The sequence below is a fragment of the Vipera ursinii genome, assembly GCF_947247035.1.
Source record: "Vipera ursinii genome assembly, chromosome: 2".
NCBI lineage: Eukaryota > Metazoa > Chordata > Lepidosauria > Squamata > Viperidae > Vipera > Vipera ursinii.
The window spans coordinates 89,739,746-89,761,243 of NC_139513.1; the positions used below are offsets into that span (position 1 = coordinate 89,739,746).

Here is a 21,498-nt window from a genome sequence, read left to right on the forward strand (position 1 = left end):
ATTACATAGACAAATAATGGCTTCTCCTACATCAAGGGTGTCAAACTGCCGGCCAACAGGCCAGACATGTCACAATGAAACCACGTCCACCCCATTGCCGGCAATTGGGAAAAAGCTCTGATACATCACGTGACGTCGCAAGTTTGACGTGTCTGTCCTATATAGCTAAACTAGTTAATGCTGACAAAATATGGAATCTGCTGTACAAGATCTACATCTGCCATCATGACTAGATTGTTGGGGGCAATTAAGCTGACTTTGTAATAATGCCGCTTGGGGTGTGTGTGAAAGCCCTAATAAGCAGGCATATACATAGAATGAAGGCTACTGCTAAGCTTGTAAGCCGCCCTGAGTCTTCGGAGAAGGGCGGGATATAAATGGAATTAAAATAAAAAATAAAATAAATATAAAAACTATTAACTGCATAGTACAGTAGGCCAAATATAAGTATGTATACAGATTATGATACTTGGAATGTAAATTTCTAATTTTTTTCCTCCATATACCTATAGATTTACTGACCATATCAGAAAACTAAAGATAAGTCAGTGGTAAGAAAACAAATATTTCTACAGTAAACAGCATGCTAAAAACCTACATCATCTATACTGCAAATTCTGATGTTATAGTAGACACACACAAGAAACCACATTATTTTTATCCCACATTTTTCATATACAGAGCCTCAGACAATTAGAACTTTTGTATTTTTTCAAACATTAAAAAGTTCAAATATCAGATATTTCCAACTGACTCCAAATATAGCATCCTTCATCTGCATAAGTGAACAACTGGAAACTATTTTTAATTCCTGTACAATGAGTGTTCAGAATGATTGCATTTTTCATGAGCAGTTTACCTGGTTATATTTTCCACATAGTACTAACCTGATATGTTGAATTAGTTAGGGAAAACAAATGATACATCAAATAGAGAAACCCACCATATTATTATAGTGCAACCATTTGCTATTATTGCATCTAATACAGAGGCCCCCAACCTTTTAGGCACCAGGTACCGGTTCTGTGGGGAGAGGTTTTTACGCGGACTGGAGGGGACGTGGTTTGGTGTGCTGCCTGCATCCCATGGGGCTTCACTTGTTTGCGCAACCTGGTACCAATCCATGGAAACAGGGGTTGGGGACCTCTAATCTAATAGATTGTTTCTCCCATACAGTAGCATCAGGCTTATATTGTTATCATAAATTAGACTGGAAAACTGAATAAAACGTTTGAAAGTCAGGGTCAAGCTACTTCGTACTACTGCCAAGAAAATGACAGAGATTCTTTTGTTAAGTCATCTGGTCGTGAAAGACATTTTATTTTTTACATCTGTATATTTTTAAAAATCTATAAAAGCAGGTGTAGTGATTTAAAATCAGAAATATTTTGTTTAGTGTGATTGTTTATTTTAAATAATCTAAGAAAAATGGAATTACATATTCCACCTTCTCAATATTTTTTATACAAGAAATAAGATGATTTGCAAGTCCCATATTTAGGTTTACACCTGAATATTGCCTACATGGAAAGATTATACTTTCCCAAACTGATAGAAGTGGTCTTGAGAATTCAAAGATTTTTTTTTAATATTGGTAGTATCTCATCATACATAACTGAGGCTACTGTATCTTGTGCAGCTTCAGATTTTGTAGTAACCATGACAACCATGGAACTATTTAAATTATACTGTGCACAATCTATGTGGTAATATAGAGAGTGAAGCTGGTTTACAATACTGAATGAAAGAGTAAGAGATCACTGACTAAAGGATGCAGAAACATAAGTGAATGTACTCAATTTTTGCTGGTAGTAGCAATATTACTTTCTAATATTCTAGGCAAAATATGGAAATATATATATATAATTAAGAAACACATTTCAAGTAGCGGTATGGGATTGGGGAGTACATATACTAATGACAGAAAATTGGCTATATTTCAGAACAAATTGTGTGTGCAGAGGGGTAGATGAAGGGGAGAGAGAGAGGAAAAGGGGACTATCAACTAATCTACAGCTTGTAAAATTGAATTGTATAAATGGATTTTTTTTAAATATAGGCAGTTCTTGAACTACCACTATCTGTTCAGCAACAGTTTGAAGCTACTATAATGGGGCTTACAATCAGACCTTGCAGTTTTGGTTGGCCCGGCACCCCAGAGTTCCATCATTACAAGTCCCATGACACTTATAAGCAGCACATAAGCGCTGCTCGACCAAGATCCGCAGTATTGTCAGGGACTTTATACATCCTCTCCATGACCGGTTTTCCTTATTGCCTTCTGGGAAAAAGTTTTGAGGTATCCAAAGCAGAACAACTGTAATATTCTGTAACAACTTTGTACCATATCATATTGACCTTGTTAACTCTCAAGACTCTTTTTTCCCCACTATGTATTCAAAATGGACTCTGTGTGAGGAAGGAAGGAAGGAAGGAAGGAAGGAAGGAAGGAAGGAAGGAAGGAAGGAAGGAAGGAAGGAAGGAAGGAAGAAAGAAAGAAAGAAAGAAAGAAAGAAAGAGTTTTGATGTCATTTTGTATAATTTGGCATTTTGGATGCTACTGCTATTGTTATATTATCATCTTTGGAATGGTGACCTTGGTTGGTGGGTGGTATTCCTTCTTTCGAGAGTGGTGCATCAGAATTTTATTTTAATGCATGCTATTGTATGTACAAGAAAATGACAATAAAGTTAATCTTAACCTATGATCACATGATCATCATTTGCAACTTTTCCTACCAGTTAACCCAGAAGGTCAATGGGGAAACTGGCAGGGAAGTACACAAGTTGCTGGGATGAGTCTCTCCCATTCATATTCCTTCCACTATCCTCCCTGCATTTACAGCACACCTGACATTCACACATCATGAGGCACTCTCCCAACCCTCGCCATGCCTTCCTCACACCACTGCATAGTCTCCTCAACCCATGCTGCACCTATCACACGCACACACTCTTGTAAACTCTTTCCAACCCACCTACGTTTCTGACCTCATATAACCCCCTTCCCAACATGTGCCATACCTCCCATGCACCTTCTGGTCCTCCCCTGCACCCCTTCAATCCCTCCTTCACCAGCAGTAGCCATTTGGCTGCCTGCTAGGCTGAGACTTGCAATTTTGCACTAACTTTGGTTGTGGGAAGCCAGCAGGAAGTTGCCTCACCTAATGACCGTGGGATTCAGTTAACGATGGCAACCAGGACTGCCAGTGAAGTGAAGCAAACTTACTTTACAACTACATTGCTTAGTAATGGAAATTCTGATCCCGATTGCTGTCATAAGCCAAGGTCTACCAATATAGCATAATGGAAAGAAATAGAATACCCAGCAGAACTCAAAAGGTTATTTTAAAATATCACTTTGAAATGTCTTTAAAGCTTTTAAAATTTTTCAGTATTTGAAGGATGGCAGCAAAGAGATGTTTCAGATGAAACTCAGAAAAAATGCAATATATGGATCGACACTTAAAGCATCCTTTAAAAATGTACATGCTTTTCTTCATTTTACATTTCAGACAGCCCTGTCAACCACTTCCAATTTTAATTCATTGCTTACACTTTAGGACTTCTACCTACGGTCAACATAAAACATGATATAAGATTTAAATTATTTCTGATAAAATGGTCTACGCAGAAAAAAAATAATTTAAAAAACTTCTTTTCAAACACTTCCCACCTCTGAAATCATATCACAGAACTCATTATTTCCTAAATCCTATCTGGCATTTCCTCCTTCAGAGATATGGTAAAAACCTGTTATTTTTCAATGCCCTTGGTTTCTTAATCGGGGTAAGGATGCGGAGGGTTTTTTGTTTGGTTTTTTTGGGGGGGAGATTGGTATGTATGTATGTATAATTTCAATTACATGAAACTATAATGTGAATGTACACATTATATAATTTAAAACTGGTTTTAATTATTTTTGTTAGTCCCGCAAATATTTTATCAGAAAAGTGGGATAATTATTTCAATAAAAATAAAAATCAACAATAATCTAGCTGCAATTCTGAAGTTTGACTCGAATGTTCATCATCTGTCAAATTAAAAATTTCAATGAAAATTAAACCAAACCTCAAACTACTATATAATTAAAGCATTTTGTCTCCATAAAAATGTCTCCCAACTTCTTTAATACCTATTATGATTAATAAAGATAAGACTACAATATATAGATTGAACAAAGACTATATTGTTAGACTTGTTAGCAATTTAGATTTTAGAGTTCTGAAAATCACTAAACGGTCTTTCTATATTCCTTGTACAAATAGTCTTATCTTTATCTTCGTCTTGTAGGAACCAGTTTTTGTTTCTACTGTAGGAGCAATGCTGAAAATAACTTTGATATACAGGATTTTGCTATATCGATATTCCTACTGATATACTTGGGAATCAGACAACACATATTCTACTTGGGAATGCAATGTTTAATATATTTTATATCATGTATGTATAAATATACTTTATAATTTGAAGATCGCTTTTATGGATATTTTTTTTCTTTCTATACATTGTTTTAATAAATAAAGATGGCTGGGCTATAATTAAATAATTCTACACACTCCATGCAATTATGTCCAAATTTATATGAATGCCTGCAAAATATAAGTGTGATCAACTGGCACAATTAGCCTAATCTACATAATATTTCTGTAATATATCAACAGCTGTGCCATAGACTATATTATATATTTTTGACATTCAATATTTCTGTGATAGAACTGAATTCAAATGAATGTAGTAATGTTTACTTTTAAAACGATGTCTTACAGCAGGGGTGTCAAACTCAATTTCATTGAGGGCCGCATCAGCATTGCAGTTGCCCTCAAGGGGCTGGGTAGGTATGGCCAGGGTGGGCGTGGCCTACTTGGTGGGCGTGGCTAGAGTGTGTATGGCCTACTGGGTGGGCGTGGCCAGCTCTACATCATTCGCATCAAGGGTGCCTATGGGGGCCTGGGCAGGAGTGGGACAGATCTGAGGGTCTCTGGCAGAAGGAGGGTCTCTGGGCCAGGGCCAAGGCAGTGGGGGCCGTTCCCTCACTGTTTCCAGGATGGCTTTGCGGGCCGGATCCGGGCCCTGGACCTTGTGTTTGACATGTCTGTCTTACAGGCTAAGAAGTAAAACCAATATTATAGACTACAATCAAGATGCAAAAAGATTTTTGAGAGGCTGAAATATTATGCCAAAAACAAACAAAACAGAATATGAGCTGTTTGATATATTATAGGTGCTAAGAAATTGAATGACTTAAAGTCCTTTGATATAAACAACTTTTTACTTTAATTCAATCACCATGTCACTTTACAATTGTACTCCTAGTTCTGGACATCATGTGTTAAATTAGTTAAAATGTTACAAATCAGAGCATGCCCAGATAAGGTGGACTAAGTTTAGTGACTGAACACTAAATGGCAGAAAGTGAAGAGGAACTAAAGAACCTCTTGTTGCGAGTGAAGAAGGAGAGTGCAAAAGTTGGTTTGAAACTAAACATTAAGAAAACCAAGACATCCGGCCCTCTCAATTCCTGGCAAATAGATGGGGAAGAAATGGAGGTAGTGACAGATTTTATTTTCCTAGGCTCCAAGATCACCACAAATGGGGATTGCAGCCAAGAAATTAAAAGACGCTTGCTCCTGGGAAGGAAAGCCATGGCAAATTTAGACAGCACACTAAAAAGCAGAGACATCACCCTACCAACAAAAGTGCGTATAGTCACGGCTATGGTCTTCCCAGTTGCAATGTATGGCTATGAAAGTTGGACCATAAGAAACGCTGAGCGCCAAAGAATTGAGGCCTTTGAACTATGGTGCCAGAGAAGACTCCTGCGAATCCCTTGGACTGCAAGGCGATCAAACCAGTCAGTCCTAGAGGAGATCAACCCTGACTGCTCTTTAGAAGGCCAGATCCTGAAGTTGAAACTCAAATACTTTGGCCACCTAATGAGAAGGAAGGACTCACTGGAGAAGAGCCTAATGCTGGGAAAGGTTGAGGGCAAGAGATGAAGGGGACGACAGAGAATTAGGTGACTGGATGGAGTCACTGAAGCAGTAGGCGTGAGCATAAATGGACTCCAGAAGGTGGTAGAGGACAGGAAGGCCTGGAGGAACATTGTCCATGGGGTTGCGATGGGTCGGACACGACTTCGCAACTAACAACAACAGACTATTTTAGGAGATAATACAGTGTGTGAATTAATACTGCAGAATTTACAACACGAGAAAAAATTATGTCATTCAACAATTTCAGACAAGAATTTCCACATAGAGGATACTACCGTGTTTCCCCGAAATTAAGACCCAGTCGTATTTTTTCCTCCAAAAGAGGCATTAGGTCTTAATTTCAGAGAATGTCTTATCTTAGGACCACCACAGCCAGGCCTCCTACCCGCAACACCTATCGCGCCGCTGCTCGACTTCTGTAGCCAATTTCCACTACTTGCAGCCAGACGCCATGTGGCACATTGCGCCATTGCCGCTACTCATGGCAGGTGGCCGCAAGGTGCTTTGTGTGGTTTCTGCTGCTCGCAGCAAGACTCCACATGGCTCTTCAGGCCGTTTCTGCTGGCAGCAGAAATTGCTCAAAGAGCCACACAGTGTCCTGCCGTGAGCAGCAGAAACAGCACAAAGCACCATGCGGCGTCCTGCTGGGAGGATCGGAAACTGCACAAAGTACCATCTGGCATCCTGATGCAAGCAGCAACAATGGCCCAAACTGCTGTGCAACTTCCTGCTGCAAGTGACACTACTGGCATGACGAGCCACGCGGCTTGACAAGTGTCGGGGCATGGAAGGCCTGGCTGCGGCAGTCCTACCAGTAAGGTAGGGTGCAGGACATGTGGGACAGCTTCAACCCTCCCTACCTGCGCCCTAGCTTGATTTTTAGGCGTGCACCTCGCCCCAAAACTAGGGCTTATTTTTGGAGCAGGGCTTATATTAGACCCACTCCTAAAAATCATGCTAGGTTTCACTTTTGGACTGGGCCTTACTTTCAGGAAAACATGGTATTTAGACTCATTAGGCAGGGAAATGAGTAGACTTAATGTTAAAAGAAACTATAATACATAACCATTCCAAAATTTCAACAAAGAGCTTTTGATTTGGGTATGTATACTTTCCTATCAGATGGAATACGTGCAGATAACACTGACACATGTCCAATGCTTCAAGATTGTGCAATTCCTCTATCAACATTTTTAAAATTATACTACAAAGTGGAAGACTTACTGTGTTACACACAGCAAAAACATTAGAAGCACTAGAACTGATATATTTTAATTCAGTTCTAAATCTAGCAATAGCAATCCATTTGTTCCTTTATATTTTCACATATTTTTTAGGAAAGGAAGAATATACTTATTTAGCATTCTGAATAAAGATATAAATTTATGCAAATAGTAAGCTTATATATAGCATGATAACATACTTGTAGGAAAGACAACTCTAATTACAGTCATTGCAAAGCTATTTGTAGAAAAAATATGTAGAATTTCATGAAGAATTTTGTGAACACAAAAAAGTAATTGCTCATTCAAAATGTGTAAGGAAACAGTTCACTGTAACTCACAATGAAATAAAATATTAGATAAAATGTATAATTTTACTTGCATTGATCTTTCCCAAAGTGTTTACTTTTATATCTTACATGCAACATTAATTATTTTGTATAAATTACAATGGTACTTATCTGTATTGTTCTGCATTTCTTCTATTAGTTTTAACATTATTTCAGACTACACATAGCAGATTTTTCATCTAATTAGTATTTTTAAGCAATTATATTATAATTGCTAAACTTTAACAATGTTTCTGTTTCTGAATTGTAGTTCATTCAACAGCTCTACTATAATTTGCAGTAATGTAAAAGGTATTATATATCCCATATGGACTCTGGGTTGTGAAGTATTATGGAAAGGGAGGAAAAAGTGTAATTGTCATCCATCAGATAATATTTATAGGGTGGCTAACTGAATAGTAATGTCCATATCTATTTGTAAAACAGAATTTTTGAAGGATCAAACATCTTGAAAGAAAGAAAGGGGGAACATATTTACAGATAATCTACTTAGCTTCAGGATTGATTCCTTGATTCCTTCATAACATTCTTAAAATGCAAGTCAATCTTATTATTATTTTTTTAATTCCATTTATATCCCGCCCTTCTCCGAAGACTCAGGGCGGCTTACAAGCTTAGCAATCAATCATCAATCAACAATCAATCATCAATTATCCAAATGGATGGCTAAGGTGTTAGTGTGTTATCTATCTATGGACACCTAGAAATGTACTGCACAGTTGACAGGTAAATCAAGAATTCTTAAGTCCTGTCTTAATTATAACCCTTCAATTAAATGCAAATTAAAATTTGTATGGCCTCCTTGATTTCTACAATAAAAAAAATAAAATATATTTTATAGAAACATAGAAACAATCTATAGAAAATAAAGTTTTACTGAAACTTATACAGAGGCTGTACTGATTTATATCAGCAATGTTTACAAACCACTATAAACAGCCCACTTCTAGGAGTTATTAATAATTATCGAGAAAACGTTATCTTTCATACTTAAATATAACTCTACTATAGAGATAGCAGAACACAATATTACAGATATGTTCCCTTATGTAATTATGTGAGCTCTCGTGAAAGATATACCCTCAAGCTCTCCTGCCATAATTGAACAGCCTTTCCAATTTTACCATCCCAAGAGATATATGTAAAAAATAAAGATATACATAATATTCACAAGAAAAATATATTTTTCCTTAAAATATATAGAACATTAAAATAACTAAGCCAACCAAATTTTAAGAACTTTTTCAAGAAAAAGATAAGATCATTCCAGTTATGGTAAAAAAAGTAAAGTATATGACAACATAAAACTTCTCTACTTTTCCACAATTCTTCCGTCTCCTTTTGATTACTGCAATCTTATAGAACAATAAATAGTTAAGCACTGAATCAAACACAAAACAATGCACAGAAAAACACAAAACATTTTCAATTACTAGGCGTAACAGTTTAGGATAAAAGCATGACTTTTATAAACTATTAGAAGTGAAATACTCATTTATGATCTCTGGAAACGAATTCAACTTTTACTATACAATAATGGATGGTTATTGGTCTGAATTCCACACTATGACAATTAAAAAAACCTTAAAACTAATATTTTACAACTATACAAACAGCTTACAAAAATCATTACTTATCATCATAACTAAGTCAGAATATCAGCAAATAGCCCGTGCCTGCAAAGATGAAGTGAGGAAAGCTAAGGCTCAAAGTGAACTAAGGCTTGCGACCAAAGTCAAAAATAACAAAAAATGCTTCTTTCAACATATAAAAAACAAGAAAAAAGTTAAGGAAATGATTGGTCCATTAGTGGGGAAAAGTGGCAAGAAGGTGACAAGCAATAGGGAGAAAGCAGAACTATTTAACTCATTTTTTGCATCTGTCTTTACACAAAGAGAAAAAACAGTCCAACCTACCAAAACCAGTGCCATAAAAAACAGAATAGAAATGCAAGTTAAGATAGGCAAAAAAAATGGTAAGTGAACACCTGTCCAGCCTAGACGAGTTCAAATCACCAGGACCAGATGGATTACACCCCAACGTTCTCAAGGAACTGGCAGACATGATCCCAGAACCACTGAACTATATTTTTCAAAGATCCTGGAGCACTGGGGAACTACCAGAGGACTGGAAGAGAGCTGATGTAGTTCCCATCTTCAAAAAAGGGGAAAAAATAGATCCAGGAAACTACAGACCTATCAGCCTGACCTCAATACCTGGGAAGATTCTGGAAAAGATAATCAAACAACAAATCAGCGAACACCTTGATGCAAACAAAGTCATCACTAAAAGTCAACATGGGTTTGTCAAAAACAGATCATGCCAGACAAATCTTATTACATTCTTTGACCAAGTGACAAAATTAGTGGACCAGAGGAACGCTGTAGATATAATTTACTTGGACTTCAGTAAGGCATTTGATAAAGTAGATCACAACCTACTACTTGATAAGATAGAAAAATGTGGGTTAGATAGCATCACCACCAGATGGATTTGTAGCTGGCTGACAGGCCGTACTCAGCGTGTGTTCCTCAATGGAACTGCATCTACATGGAAGGAAGTGTGTAGTGGGGTGCTCCAGGGCTCTGTTCTGGGCCCAGTGCTCTTCAATATCTTCATTAATGATTTGGATGAGGGGATAGATGGGGAACTCATCAAATTTGCAGACGACACCAAGCTGGCAGGAATAGCCAATACTCCAGAAGATAGGCTTAAAATACAGGAGGATCTGGACAGACTCGAACACTGGGCGCTATCTAACAAAATGAAATTCAATGGTAAAAAAATAAGGTTCTACATTTAGGCAGGAAAAATCAAATGCACAGGTATAGGTGGTACCTTGCTCAATTGTAGTAACTGTGAGAGGGATCTCGTAGTCCTAGTAGACCAGCCATGTCAAACACAAAGCCCGGGGGCTGGATTCGGCCCGCGAAGTGGTTTCATGTGGCCCACGAAGCCATCCTGGAAACAGTGAGGGAACGGCCCCCACTGCCTTGGCCCTGGCCCAGAGACCCTACTTCTGCCAGAGACCCTCAGATCTGTCCCACTCCTGCCCAGGCCCCCATAGGCACCCTTGATGCGAACAATGTAGAGCTGGCCATGCCCACGTAGGCCATATGCACTCTGGCCACGCCCACCCACTAGGCCACGCCGACCCTGGCCATACCCACCCGGCCCCCCGAGGGCAACCGCAATGCTGATGCGGCCCTCAATGAAATTGACTTTGACACCCCTGTAGTAGACAATCACTTCAATATGAGCCAGCAGTGTGCTGCAGCTGCCAAAAAAGCCAACACAGTGCTAGGCTGCATTAACAGAGGGATAGAATCAAGATCAAGTGAAGTACTAATACCACTTTACAATGCTTTGGTAAGGCCACACCTGGAATACTGCATCCAGTTTTGATCACCACGATGTAAAAAAGATGTCGAGACTCTAGAAAGGGTACAGAGAAGGGCAACAAAGATGATTGGGGGACTGGAGGCTAAAACATATAGGGAACGGTTGCTGGAATTGGGTATGTGGAGTTTAACGAAGAGAAGGGTGAGGGGTGACATGATAGCAGTGTTCCAATATCTCAGGGGCTGCCACAAAGAAGAGGGAGTCAAGCTATTCTCCAAAGCACCTGAAAGCAAGACAAGAAGCAATGGATGGAAACTAGTCAAGGAGAGAAGCAACCTAGAACTAAGGAGAAACTTCCTGACAGTTAAAACAATTAACCAGTGGAACAACCTGCCTCCAGAAGTGGTGAATGCTCCAACACTGGAAGTTTTTAAGAAGAAACTGGACAGCCATTTGCCTGAAATGGTATAGGGTTTCCTGCCTGAGCAGGGGGTTGGACTAGATGACCTCCAAGGTCCCTTCCAACCTCCTCTTCTTCTTCTTCTTCTTCTTCTTCTTCTTCTTCTTCTTCTTCTTCTTCTTCTTCTTCTTCTTCTTCTTCTTCTATTATTATTATTATTATTATTATTATTATTATTATTATTATTATTATTATTATTATTATTACATTGTAACAGAAGCTTTACTCTGGCCTCAGTTTTTCTACATACAAATTAATACTGACAAGAATTCAGCAACATTTTAATTGGGAGTAACCAAAATAACTATTTGCCAATGAACCAAAAGAGCTATTTTTAAAATTATTTCTTAATGTTAGAAGCTTTGATGGGGATTTCTACTGTTACTAAAATTTTCTTACTAATATTCAGTGTTTATCATTTGATTATAAATGTCCTTAAATGCACATGCAGACCCAGACACATACAGTTAATGTGCATTAAATTAATTCTGCAACAGCAGCACACAATTCTTTTCAGGCTATATACTGAATGGTGTTTGTGGTCCAGCATCACTATGTAGTCAGGTCTGATTAGTTTCAAGAGACAGGTTTGAATGCTTGAAAGATAAAAATGATCACTAAAGCACAGGAGATAGTGTTTGGGGAAATCATCCCCTCTTTCCTATTAACAATCCAATATATTTAAAGAAGGGATGCGGTGGCTCAGTGGGTTAGGACACTGAGCTTGTCGATCAGAAGGTCGGCAGTTTGGCGGGTCAAATCCCGAGTGCCGCATAACAGAGTGAGCGCCTGTTACTCGTCCCAGCTTCTGCCAACCTAGCAGTTCGAAAGCACAAAAAAATGCAAGTAGAAAAATAGGGACCACTACGGTGGGAAGGTAACAGCGTTCCGTGCGCCTTTGGCGTCTAGTCATGCCGGCCACATGACCACAGAGACGTCCTCGGACAAGCGCTGGCTCTTCGGCTTTGAAACGGAGAGGAGCACCGGCCCCTAGAGTCGGAAACGGGGGAACCTTTAACTTTACCTTTATATTTAAAGAAAGAGCTTGTATATTGAATTTTTTTATGAATATGCCAGTTGTCCAAAATAATAAATATAATAATGTATTCATCTTGGTTCACAACAAGATAGGATTCAATCAGAATTCTTTTGTTTGCCAGGGTGTCTTTTCTTTCAATATACTTTTAAAAAGATTTTTACGGGCAAGGAGCAGCTGACTGGGAACGTATATAGTGCACATTTTTGTTCACCACTGAAACTGGAACTATGGGTAAATAACAAGTTCCTTGGGTAATTCGGTAGCTATATAAATTTGTAAAAAAAAATAATCTCAAGAGGGTGCCCTATTCATCATATCCCCCTCATGTCCTGATAGCAGACCTTCCATGGCTCTTCCCTCTTTTGAATGAGCTCTGCTAGTCTGAACTGACACCCTCCCTTTTCATTCTCTCTCCAACCAAGAAATCCAGAGGAAAAGCTGTGGTGAATCACATCTGTATCATGAAGCATAAGGAAGCAATAGACCAGGGGTCTTCAAACTCGGCCCTTTTATGACTCATGGACTTCAACTCCCAGAATTCCTCAGCCAGGCACGCTGGCTAAGGAATTCTGGGAGTTGAAGTCCATGAGTCACAAAAGGGCCGAGTTTGAAGACCCCTGCAATAGACAATCTAGGGCAGGGGTAGACAACCTTGGCTCTTTTATGACTTGTGGACTCCCAGCAATTCTGGGAGTTGAAATCCACGAGCCATAAAAGAGCCAAGGTTGCCTACCCCTGATCTAGGGCCACTGCAAGTACCCCTTCAAATGCCAGCTAGAGCCCCATTCTCAGGTGAAAAGTAAGCCACTTGCTTATTGTATTTCTAGCAGTCCTTAAAACTGAGTGCTTGCCAAGGTTTTATTATCACTTAAGAACTATAACGATCCTAGCATCACTATACCCCATCGTCCCCATCTCCCTAGCTGCTAAATTTTCTTAACAACTGGAGCAAACTAATCATGTTAACATGCCCAACAAGGCTTCCCCTTCTTTTCCTACCTTATTTAATCCCAATGTGGACTCAAAAAAAGCTTTGCGGGTTTCAGGGAACTTCCAGACAAAATGTTATGGGATTGTAGTAGAACAGGTTCACACTTTCCAATTCTGTCAAGAGGAATTGTTTCTACTAGTAAAAATATATGTTGAGCTTCGTCTTAAGTTTTTCTCTGTATTTAAATAAAGTGTTTCAGACATACTCTTAACAGGTAAATGATATTATGACAAAAAACTTTTACTGAGCCAAGTGAAAATTACTAGAGTAATATTAGACTTTGGGAGGGACATAAACTTGAAAAACTGGGTTAATATTTAAGTAACCCAGTGGTAGACATCTGACAGGTCCACTCTAGGATGCAAGGAACAAGCAGCATATGGGTAGGCTATATCAATCAATCAATAAATCAGAATAGAATTGGAAGGGAAGCTTGGAGGTATTCTAGTCCAGGGCTTTTCAACCTTTTCAACCATTGTACCACTTTTAGGATATGGCAACATCCGAGTACCACGTCGCCTAGCAAGGTGTCAAAAACTTGATGACCAAAATAAAAAGGAAAAAAGTAATGAAGTACAGGTAGTTCTCGACTTACAACAGTTTGCTTAGTGACTGTTCGAATTTACAATGGCACTGAAAAAAGTGCCCCCCAAGTCACAGCTGAGCAAGACACCTGCCTGCCCGCCCAGCAGCGCTCTACCTCCTGCCTGAGGCTTTCATTGTTGTGAGCATTTCTGTTGAGAATTGGCAGTGGGGGTGTGGTGGGGGGGTGTTTTGTTTTTATTCCCCCCATCTGCTGGGTGACTGAAGCATGTTTTGGTCACTTTACATGCCCCTGGGACACTGTGACCATCATAAATATGAATCAGTTGTCAAGCATCAGAATATAAATCACAAGACCCTGGAGATGCTGCAACATTCCAGCTGATCGGTGCTTCTTCTGGGCTCAGAGGTGCCAGGAGCTCCAGCTGGAGCCTGGCGCTGATCCTGGCATTTCCACTGAGCCCTGACAGCCCTGAAGAAGTGCTGATCCCGGCGCTTCCGCTGAGCTCTGACAGCCCTGCAGCTCCAGCCGTCTCTCGCTCAGGCTTGTATGGTGCTGCCACCGGTTCAGCTCATTCCCCTCCTCCGCTACCACTTTTCTAGGATGGACGTGTATCACCTGCCAGGTGCCAATGTACCACAGGTGGTACCCGTACCACTGGTTGAAAAGCCCTGATCTAGTCTAACCCCTTGCTCAAGCAGGAGACCCTATACCATTTCAGACATTCCAGTCTTTTCCTAAAAACCTCCTACAAAGCACCTACAACTTCTGAAGGCAAGCTTTTCCACTATTTATGCTCATCCTTATATTACACATCCAAGAAGGCCCAGTACAAAACAAGTCTGCCATTTTAGGAGTGAATAAATATTCATTCAGAATTGTTTCACGACTCACTGTTCTCAGTCTGCTTTGATTTTTTTACATTATCAAGCAGCTATATGACATTATCTTTTCTGACACAAACTAAAAAATCATGGATGTTTTAAAAACTTTTTAAACAATTTACAACAATGAGAAATAAGGTAACAACGAGGAAAGCAAAATATGAAGTTGTGGATGAAACCAGAAAACATTTTAGGTCCCAAGCAAGTCCTTATGTGAACAACTGTTTACCATCACCAACAAAAAACAGTATGCTTTAGTAAACAGTAAATAGCTATTACTATTCTAATGACAATACACTGACAGAATTCATTCATGGTCTAAATAAGCCATAATTAACTTTGTTTGTACAACATATTAACAGTGTCTTACAAATCCACAATAACTAAATCAAAACTAACCGAAGGCTTAACTAGTCTTCAGTCTGAGTTTAGAAATATAATTCAGCGTCTCGGTGACTGCAGTCAAATTTTTCTGTCTTACAGGGCTAGTGGTCTGTTCCTTCCAGAAACAACAAGGTCAGAACTGATTGATTAAATGAGAAAGGAATAACAGTTCCCCTCACTTTAATTCACCTAGCTAGAAAAATATAATAGTACAATGATAATGTTGGTTATATACTGTTTTTCCTCTTTGGTCTCATTTCTAGGGATAAAGCCAGAAAGAATGTGTCGGATGATCTTGGCAGTTGTCATAGCACAGGAAACACAATGTTGTGACAGCCACTGGAGGAAGGGGATAGATGAGAAGGAGACGAGGGATGGGTATAGCAGAGTATCCACACCTTTAGGGATTTTTGGCAAGGCTGCTAATAAATAAGAGGTTTTAGCTCTTAGCAAGAAAATGATCAGGAGGATACAGCTAGACTGAATAGAAAATATGCCAATTACATGAAATAGCCTCCAATTTTTACTGTCTTTAAACTACCAAAAAGCAAGGTTACTATCTTGACACACTTTAATTGTTATTATTATTATTCATAACATTAAGGGGAAAAATATCAGATATATCTTTAAGGTATAAAACACTCTATGAAGCTAAAGCTTAGCATCAACACAGAAAAACTTCTAGAACTAATTAATTACTATACTAAAGATGCAAATGAAGAAACTTTTATGAAGGCATAATTTTTCACAAATAAGATTATACAAATTATGCAAACAGATCCTCTTAGACAATTACAGTCCCAAGTATATTCAAAAGCTCAACGACAAGGCTACATGATTTCAGAAAAGATTGATAACTAGGTCAAAGAGCAATATTAAATATTAACGCACTCTGCTATTTCTCTCATAGTACTGACTCAGATAAGATCAATTCTACAGTACACAGAATTTCAACATCAGAAGAATACCAACAGAAATTACACATGTGAATATTTTAAAGATGTATTTTCTTACTTTATTCAGTCAGAGGAAAAAAAAACCTGCTTATAAATCCATACTTACTTTAGAGGCCCATGGCTGCAGACAATTGGCATAACAACGAACAAGAAAAGCCATTTCCTGTGTTAAAAAGGAAAGCTTCTACTTGCAAACAAAAGTCACAAACAACAAATTAAGTAAGATCCTTGGAAGATTATTTTATAAATTATAAATCAAAGATATAGATCTTCAGGCACATGATTAGTCAGATTTTATATTCACAGTGATTTTTTTTAAATTATCATTCAGCAGCTTTCATGTTGCAATGAGTACTGCAAAAAAAAAATCAGTCCAATTTCAACAAGCAGGCAATTTCACACATTCAAAAAAATCAGCAGTACTTCTCCTTTAAAACATTAACATCAATGAGAATATGCCTGAAACAGCAGACACAGAGTAAATTCTGGAGCAGGCTGAAAGTTCATACAATAATTATAAAAAGATGAATATTAAATTCCTCTTAAGATTCTTTTTTTCTGTTTCAAGGCACAATTAAAGCTGGTTAGTCTTCAGTTTCCCTTTTTTTCCATTTTCACATTTTATAAAACAGGAACAGTTTTGCTAAGAGTCTTCTTCATTAAATCTTGGGTAACCAAAGAATCCTTCATATCAAAGTTTTTTTTTTCCTTTATACTTCTGCCCACCAAAACCGCAATCCTGAATCCACGCAAAGCCAGTTATCTTCAGAGGAAAAACGTGAGTGTGTATATGAGGTCTAACAGGTTTGCACTGTAGAATTTCTCAAAGCTTCTGCAATCAAAGCCATTTCCTTCACACACCCCCAATGCAGAGTTTAAAATGCTGCAGTATAGCTAAGAATTCTAATGCAACAGCCAGATACCATGGTTAATCCAAATCTAGCATTTTCCAATTAAAACATTTCTAATGCATTGCAAAAGGCAACAAACAGCAAGACTGAATGGTCGAGTCCTAATTCCTACTATCTTTGCTCGTTTCTCAGCAGCTCCCTCAGGAAAAGCTCTCATCGATTGGATGCTCCGCAGCAAGATGAAATATCTAATAAGAAGGGAAGAGTGTGGGAGGGGAATGGAGCTAAAAGGATGACATCACCTGTATAGAAAGCCTTTAGAAACTGCATTAGATCAATTGGCTACTGTAACTGCAGATGCAGCCAGAGCATCTTTATTGACCTAGTATAAACACATCCCTGTACAACAACAATTCAGCAAAATGCAGTATGTTACATTTCATATCACTCTGCTGATCTCACAGTGCACACAATTCCTTTGGGTGTTATATTTTTAACAACTTACTCTTGAAATCTGTGCATCTATGCACGTGAGTGCTTTTTTTCCTAAGGTGTGTTATAAGCAAAGAATATTTCTAGTTACTGTGATTTCAAATGATTAAGGTATTTCCTTCATTATCTACGTACCCATGATATCTCAGAACAATTGAAACTGGAGAGCACAAACTTTTTGTAATATGGTAACCTTGAATAAAATCCATTTTATGGTAAATTGGAGAACTAAAATATATCATGCCTTAAACTGTATCAAAGCTTTGATATTTGAAGTCTTAATATTAAAAATGGGAAACAATGTTGTTAGCCATTATGGCAAAGAGCCAGACACTTTAAAGGATTTAAAGGTGTGGATTCAAAATGAACATACATATCTCCTGTGCAATCAGTTAAGAGGGAAATATAGCAACACTGTAGCTACCAGTAAAAAAAATCTATTGCCTATAAAAGCACACAATCCAGGTCTTGCATTAAATAAACATTTTTATTTCTGGAAGCAAATTATTTTTTTTCATTTCTGATTTGGAATTCAAGTATTTATGTTCATATTTCATTTGAATCCTACAGACAGATTGACAATGCTTTCATGATCAACATTTTATGGTTGGTAATGAATTACTTTCATTTGTATCACCCAAAAACCAAACAATACTCAGCTGTCTAATGATCAGCATGCAAATATTATTGATAACCTGGTTGAAAAAATCTTTTAATTATCTGGCACAAAAAATAGGAAATGGTCACATCTAAAGTTTTGTTCAGCAGCATATTTCTTGGAAGCTTTTCAATCCAACAATCTTCAATCTCTCTCTCTCTCTCTCTCTCTCTCTCTCTCTCTCTCTCTCTCTCTCTCTCTCTCTCTCTCATATTTCATGGAACAATCAGCATTTAAACTAATGTTTTTGTTCATAAGAAACGGCAAAGCCATCATATCACTATAGTAGCAACTCTGCTTAAATAAAGAGTTGGGTGAAACCGTTCAAGGGGAAAAAAGAAACCTAAGCAGAGTACCATGTCTCAAATGACTTGAGGTAATTAGCTAGCAATATATAGTTCTTCCTAAATATAACTTGCTTAAATAAAATATAACTTCTTCTATTACCTAAATATTAGCAAATAAAACATATAGCCTAAAAACTGCTTTTTAAAAATGTTTTATTGGGCATGCAAATCAGTCCACTAAAGAGTATGGCATGAATGCAATATTTCACAGCTACTATAACTGTGAGCTCAATAATGGGTAAAAATTCTATTTCCCCTTTAAGTGAAGATGACATCATCTTTTTCCCTTTCTTACAAATCAGACTGCAGCTACTGCAACTCCCTGAGGAAGATTTTACATGCAACACTGCCAGCCTAACAGCTATGTGAAGGGGGTAAGACTAACCTAATTCTGTGCTGGACTAGAAGCTTTAGAAATTATTTTTTTAACACTATATGCCAAAATTCTCTGAACAAATTATGAGCAAATGTAAAATGATCAAAAATCATTTGCAAAGGAAGTAATATTTTTACAAATATTTTGCACAATTTATTTCAAGCAAATAAGTCTAACTTTAAAGGTATGTGCTATGCTAAGCCTGTCAACAAATTATTTATTTATTTAATAAAGTTACAAATGCAAACAGTATACTTTATTATTTTACAAATATAATGAAGTTAAAAAAAGAACAAGCTCAAGAGTCTACATTAGATATGGATGGATGCACAGACAGAAAACCAGAGGTCAAGCAGCTAATTTTTATTCTAGATTGTATTTTAATAAATTCCAGGTACTTCAAATGTTTGTTCATATTTTTAATATTTCCATCAGATTTTTTCAAATGCCCCATATGAAAAAACAATTCCAAAAGAAAAATGAGGACACGCTATATATGAAATTTCTGCATCTATACAATAAATAGTAATATAGTAAATAGCAATATAGTCTTTAGCTCCTTGAATTCCATTTTGAGTATAATGGAGTAAGCCATTATACTCAAAATGGAATTCAAGAAGCTAAAGACTCAAAGCACCTGATAACTGGCAAGCTGAATGACAGGTTACAAAGCAATGTGAAAATCTTTATAGTTTGGGAAACAGAAGTGCTTAACATTTTAATGATAAAGAAGGTTATCAAAAAGTTTATTGTAACATATACAAGCGTCAGTTTGAAATGTGTTCTGGAAGAGAAAGGGCCAATGGTAAAAAATTATTACTGGCAGATGGGACAACATCTGGCAGCATCTCCACTGTGCACTGTGTCTTCTATGATTTAGAACAGCTAAAACACCTACATCATTTATCTCAAATTATTTTATTTCAAGAAAGGTTAGAATTATAATTATTGCATTTAAAAACTATTACTATTGCAAGGCTTTGTACCACAATTATTAAAAATATCGCAATTAGCTATCCACAGTTTCTTCTTTATTATAGTACTATTATGTTCCCACATTAAACAAGGAATATGTGTTAAATTTCACTGCAGTTACATTTAGACCATTCTATGGTCTAAAAATCCTACCAAAATCCTAACAAAATAATAGTATAATTCAATAACAGTAGAAGCAGATCCTGAGGGAAAGAAAATAAAGGGGGGAGGGGGAGGGAAGAGAGGAGGGGAAATGTAAGCAAGAGGCTGTCACTAGAACAAAAATGATGTAAGCTTCTAAAAATAGAACTGGAGATACAGAGGGAACAATAAAAAAGACCATAGATTCAATTTTCCTCCAGGCATTGTAAGCCCCTCTTCTCACAGGCAATATACTATATATTTAAAAAAAATATTTTCTTATTTAGAGTATTTGACATTTATAGCTGTATAAATTCCATCTGATTTACTTCCTTCACTGTAGATTCATGAGTATTAACCACATCTACACTCCATAGGAACAAACAAGTCATTCCTTACATTACTTACATCTTTTTGTAAGTAATATTGGATTCCTCTTTAGAATGTTACTGAAAATTAAAATTATTTAAGCAATTTTAAATTAGTAACTTCCAGGTTCAAAGGCTTGCTTCAGCAGAACAAAGCCAAAAGAATTAAAATAGCAAACGTACAAAAATATAGACAGAATTAAAGCATATGGAAAGCACTGTCAAAGATGGTACATTAACATATCAGGGAGGGAGGGAGGGAGGGAGGGAGAGAGGGAGGGAGGGAGGGAGGGAGGGAGGGAGGAAGGAAGGAAGGAAGGAAGGAAGGAAGGAAGGAAGGAAGGAAGGAAGGAAGGAAGGAAAGAAATGGCCTTTCATCCAAGAAATAGGCTGAAGCCCACAAATCATCTTCTTGGGTCCAAACCAAGAGATTAAGCCTGAGCAGCAGCATCAAACAAAGGGGGGAAGCAAAAAGGAAAGCAGAGGGAAAAGGAAGAGAAAGAGGAAGGAAGGGGGTGGGGAGGCTTCTCAGCCAGATCTAAGCCAAAGCTCAAAAATCTTCTGCCAGGCTACACACCGAAGGCGTTCCCACTGAATGGCAATGGGAAAGAAAAGATAGAACAAAAGAGACAAAGAAAAGGGAAAGAAAAGACAAAGCAAAGCAAAGGAGAGAACAAGATACAACTTCTCAATTTAAGAAAAATAATTTGAAAGCTTATAAAGTATGTTGTATACTATTTTTGAAAAATGTTGCCCTCTTGGGCCAAATTTGTCCAAACTGCTGCTTAAAGATATGACTTGAGCATCTGCTTCCCTGGCTTAGAGCAGAGGTCCCCAACCTTTTGGGCACCAGGGACCGGTTCCATGGAGAAAGATTTTCCTACGCACTGGAAAGTGGGTGGTTTTGTATGCTGCCTGCATCCCATGGATGGGGCTTCGCTTGTGTGGATTGGTTGCTAGCGTGCCGTGGCCCAGTACAGTATAGCTATGGCATATTTAAACCGTAATGGAAGTATCATCTAACACAGGCATGTCAAACTGCCAGACCGCAGGCTGGATGTGTCACGATGAAACCACACCCACCCCATTCCCGGCAATGAGGGAAAAGGCACAATACATCA

At 37.9% G+C, this 21,498-nt stretch overlaps 1 protein-coding gene across 4 annotated transcripts in view; it reads right to left on the reverse strand.

Annotated features, from left to right (window-relative positions):
• RAPGEF6 (Rap guanine nucleotide exchange factor 6) overlaps positions 1-21,498 on the reverse strand; it is a 154,450-nt gene that overhangs the window by 64,399 nt on the left and 68,553 nt on the right. The window lies entirely within an intron of this gene.